The following is a 5,487-nucleotide window of genomic DNA, read 5'->3' as shown; positions in this document are numbered from 1 at the left end:
AAACTCCCTTAACAAATCCCATTTTCTTTGAAGAAGCATGAACATAAGTGAACAGGTAGGATTTTGTATGAGTAACCGTATTTTAAGCTCCGGATTGACAGCTTTGTGATGAGTAACTGTCCAGAGGATTAGTGCTCACACTGTACTATTAATAAAATAAAGTGTCTGAGACGGTTGTGGTCTGAGTATGAGCCCAGCACCTGTCTCGGATCCACTAAAACAAGTCAGCCCAGCCGGACGCAGAAACCCGGGAAAGTAGCAGTTTCCCTCTGTCAAAGCTGACCTTCATCCCCCCATCCCTTCCCACGGATGCCATGCTTCAATGCTTGTTAACAGTGTACACATTTGTTAGAAATTCTTTTTTTCAGTCTACTGTCTCCCCTCCAAAATGCTGGCAACCTTTTAATAAAAACCCATTTCCTGTAATAAATTGAAATGTTCATTCAGGATGGCGAGGCATTAAGATCATGGTAATAAACTAAAGAAAATATTGTGAAAATTGTATTGTATATACAGTATGTGTGAGTTGGATCTAAAAATGGGTTGATTACTTAATTAATTAATCACTAGAAAATTAATCTGCAACAATTTAATATAATCAATTCATTTTTAGAGAAGAAAAACCCAACATTTGGCAGGTTCCAGCCTTTCAAATGTGAATATTTGCTGATTTTCTTAGTCTTCTACAGTATGATAGTAAGTTAAATGTCTTTGGATTTTGGACTATTGATCGGGACAAAATACTTCATCTTGGACTCTGGGAAACTGTGATAACACTATTTTTATAAATAAATAAAATATTAATCAAAAAAAATAATCAATGCTGAAAGTAAAAATATCCTCTTTTTTTTTTAAATGATATATTTCATATAGAAATGAAGTGGAGTAAACATATAAAGTCCCACAAAATGGAAATATTCAGTTTCAGTTCCAATACTTGTGCTTTTTGGTTTTCCACCTTTCCACAGTGTGATCTTTTTGCAGTTTGTGCTCCTGAATCTAAATAAAAACAAGTAAAATCTCTGCATTCACAGCAACATTTCTACTCATATTCCTTCCCCTTTTGCTTGAATCTGTGCTGATTATGATCAGTGGCATTCCACAGCGTTTGGAAACTGAGCCAAATCACCACAAATCTTATCGATAAGGCCTCACAAATAATAGGGTATTACATATAATCATGCCTCACAAAAGTGGCCACTTGAGTATCCAATACACACCGACACTGCAGTCTCCCTCCTTGACTTCTCCCTGCTGTAAATTGCTACCACGTCTGCTCAAGAATTACTATTGAAAACAGCTTGTCTCAGTAATCTGTCTAGTTTAACCTGGAAGTGGCCTCTCGCTGTAATTGCCCAGACCTTGAGAACAACGGCCTAGAAAAACAGCATTTACATGAGATCAGTGTTTTCATGGTAATGTTGTTATCTTTTGGCACGTTTTGAGGAGGTGATTAGGCAATCAGGGCTTTCAAATGGATCTACCCCAACGTCGTATCCCTGTCATTGTTATTCACTGTTGTTCAGGGTCATGTCCACTCCACCCATTACGGCACTAACTAGATCTGATTCTGTGGCTAAGAAGATTTTAGTCAGCTGAGAAAATATATAAGAGGATGAACAGTACACTGTAAAGACTGGGGTTAAACTTCTAAACATATGTGGCACATATGTGGCCATGGATGTCGTGTCACAATAATCTGTGTGTGTGTGTGTGTGTGTGTGTGTGTGTGTGTGTGTGTGTGTGTGTGTGTGTGTGTGTGTGTGTGTGTGAGATCTTGTTGTCTGTCTGTTTATCTATCTATCTATCTATCTATCTATCTATCTATCTATCTATCTATCTATCTATATATCTATCTAGCTATGAAAACCATGAACCGGCTGCATGGTGCATAGTAATAAGCCCTGCTGCTGGTGGATATCGTTAGGCTAGAGATGCTGCTTCCGAGGACAGCATGGCTTGGCCAGACCTGAATGTGCTAGGCTCTCGTCCCCTCCGGATATGGTCGCTCAGGGCCCATCATCCCTTAGACACAAAGATCCTCTTCACATCCTTCTCTATCCCTTCCATTGTGAAGGGCCTGCCTCGAGGCACACGGCTCCTGTGCCTGCTTCAGGGCTAAATGCATCTCCTGTCACTGGCTGGTCCCAGTGCCAGTTCAGCTGCTGGAAGCACTCAGGTGCTCCGGTCTCTACTGGTAAATATCAGAACACCTTTCTTACACCTATACCCCTCATAAACCGGGAGCAAGCACTATACTTGCTGATGTGTATTTGAACACTTTAACCCTTTTATTGCTCATCTGAAGCTAGACAATTTGCAGGAAATAAATGGACTGTTTTCTAAACATCTACAAGTTTAGTCTGTCCTTATCACTGCATGTAGTGAACCTGAAATTCCTTCAATACCAGGGACCGGAATCAGCATCATGGTGACAAAATATTCAATCATTTAAAAAAATAAATAATAATTTCAAATAAATTTAAATCTTTAATCTGTTATTAGGAAGTCACATCAACATCAAAATGAAGTAAAATGATTTTGCACACTTTGCATGCCCCCCTTCATCTCTACTTCATAGTTACACGTCTTCTTTCCCGGGAGCTGAGTACAGCAGCAGTCCTCTGCTGCGGCCACTGAGGGGCAGCAGCAGACTGCAGAAATGAGTAAGGGAGGAGGTTACTTCACCTTAAAGCTGGTGTCTAACTTCTAATTAGTGACTTCATGGATCAGGCACTGTCCAATTGTCCCGTCACAATTTCTGTGACGTCCCGAGTTCATCTTCCTATAAAGAGGAAAATAAAATCAAGAAGTAAAGTGAAATACAACACACGTTGTTATTTGTATTTCCTATTTCTGTAAACATGTACTGTGTCATAATGAAATGAAAATTACATATATTTATTTTTTTGTCTTTAGTCTCTAAATGATTTTTTTTTATTACTTAAAGGTGACAATAACAAACATTTCTGTCGGGGCTGACCGTTCCCCCCGGTGTTAAAATGAGATTTAAGGTGAACCAGAGACACGTTCCGCCTCCAGCAGAAGAATGTGGAAACAAACTCTGACCAGTGAAGTCAACGAGAAGAACTTTAAACTCAAACATCAATACCCGAGAAGAAAAAACTGGGAATAAAAATCCAAACAACAGAAGAAGAACTGTGCTCAGTGTGTGTTCTACCTTCAGTCTGAGGTCCAGAATTGATCCAGAATCAGTTCTCAGTGTGTCCTTGCAGAAGAAACCAACAGCTGGTAATGAAGCTGGTGATGACAGCAGTGACCGTCCCCGCCCACTGCCAACCGCCATTACACAGCGACCAATCACAGCAAGCAACCGAGACTCCAGGAAGCTCCGTCTGCTGACAGTGGCGAGACGTCGCACAACCTCGAGACAAGACCAGGTCCAGAGACTCTACAGGGGTGATGATGTCCATATGATAAAATACTATGAAAACTCATCCCTAATAATAATAATAATAATAATAATAACAACAATAGAGCAGTGAAGTGTGATCAGTTACTTCAGTCTACTGCATGTTCAGTTTGTGTTCAACATGAAACAAAAGAGAAACAACTGAGTTAGAAAACATTTGCTTCTCTGATAAAAAAATAAATAAAAAAAATAAAAAGCTACAAGACAAAAAGTCACTTCGACTCCCATGGTGCTTTTCACTAACAGCCAATCACAGAGCTTCACATTAACGGTGAGCTGAAGATTAAACCGCTGAGAATACTGACTTATTCTTTAAAATAATACTCTTTCTAATTCTGAATCAGTTTTTCAATTAATTTAATGTCATTCTCAACAACAGCAGCCAAAGCTCATGGGAAATGTAGTATTTAGAGAGACAAAAACATCACAACATAACACCAAACAAAACATAAAACAGACAGACAAACAGAGAGACAGACAGCTACTGACTGCTGTACGTTGTGATGCAGAGTCGGAGTTTGAATCCTCTCTCTGTTCGACTGCAGTTCATGATTTCTGGTTGGCTGCAGCCCAGCTCCACGTAGCCCCGCCCCCGACCACGCCCACCACCTACATTACAACCAAAACACTGCAGACAGCCTCCTGACACACACACACACACACACACACACACACACACACACACACACACACACACACACACACACACACACACACACACACACACACACAATGTCTGAATCTGATCCATTTGTAGCACAACTAGAAACAACTACAACCTGCCCGAGCAACACTTTCATAGACTTTACGTAATCTTCTTTGGTTCCAAAATTTAGGCGCTCGGCTAAATTGAAAAATATTGTAGTTTCCCTTTTAAATTATGAAGACATCGCATATAGATACATGTCAGATCTTCCGTTTGATCCCCAAAAAGAGATGTTTGATGACGTGATGCTTTGCGAAGGTATGAACTAGTTCATGTGAAGCAGAGTGACCCCTTTAGTTTCAGACAGGTCTGTAAAGGTCTGTAAAGGTCTGTAAAGGTCAGAGGTCAGCGCCTAAAGCTCTGTTAGCATCTCATGCTAACACTGCATCACATTAACATTTAGACTGAGAACAGCTGCAGGTCACTCATTAAAAATAAACACCATGAAACAACAGAGTAACAGTCAGACAGCAAAGCAGTCTCTCTGTTAAAACACATCTGATCATATTATTGATCGTTGATATTTAGCTGTAGCTGTCACACGTCACATAACTGTCAATCAAACATCCCATCATCAACATCACTTTAAACAGGAAAAATAGCTATAGTAAATAGCACTTAACAATGAGTCAATCATTAGCTGATTAGCTGATGTAGAGATGATCATTATAGTAACTGAGTCAATATTTCTGACATTTTATAGATGACATCAGGGAATTAAAACACACAGATATTAAAGTAAATATAATGAGGAGTATGAGTGAAGTATGAATGTACCTGTCTTACCTTGCAGACAGATGAGAGACAGAGCAGTGAGACAGCAGAGGAGCAGCTGAGAGGACGACATGATGAGACAGACTGAACACCAACAGCCCGCTCTTTGTCCTCAACCTAAACACCGGCGTCTGATTGGTGGAGCCTGCAGACACTTCTCAGTGTTACTTTGCCCTTTCACCACAAGACTCAGTCCGTAATGGAGATATTCCACCTTGTTGGCATAATGATGTCAAACTGTTATAGACAGCAACAGCAAAAATGACTGAAAGCGAAAAGGATTCCAGCTCCACGGTGGAGGATGAGTTATTTCCAAAAAGTAGAGCAACGTCAGTGGTGTGGAAATGGTTTGGTTACAAAATATTAGAGGTACAAAAAACTATGGTAATATAAGTAGTGCAAGATGACTGTAACACCAAAAGTGGGCAATTAAACAAACTCATTTTACAACCTCAAGCAGGAGCATCAGGTATTTATATGTCAGGAGGTTATATGTAACCTCCAGATATTCAGTAAAACTAAATAAAATTGATCACAAACAGTTGTATAATATATTCCTCAGAATTTTGTAATA

General features: G+C 39.7%; 1 long non-coding RNA gene across 1 annotated transcript; it reads right to left on the bottom strand.

Moving 5' to 3' along the window:
• Positions 1–2,511: 2,511 nt before the first annotated feature.
• LOC120560560 lies at positions 2,512–4,007 on the bottom strand. The gene is made up of 3 exons (XR_005639491.1): positions 3,923–4,007; positions 3,182–3,412; positions 2,512–2,785 (listed from the first exon to the last, which is right to left on the bottom strand). It is a non-coding gene; the product is annotated as an uncharacterized LOC120560560 (long non-coding RNA).
• Positions 4,008–5,487: the final 1,480 nt, after the last annotated feature.

This window comes from Perca fluviatilis, chromosome 6 (genome assembly GCF_010015445.1).
Source record: "Perca fluviatilis chromosome 6, GENO_Pfluv_1.0, whole genome shotgun sequence".
Taxonomy (NCBI): Eukaryota; Metazoa; Chordata; class Actinopteri; order Perciformes; family Percidae; genus Perca; species Perca fluviatilis.
Note: the sequence above shows the minus strand (reverse complement) of the source record. Positions and strands in the feature narration are given on the sequence as shown.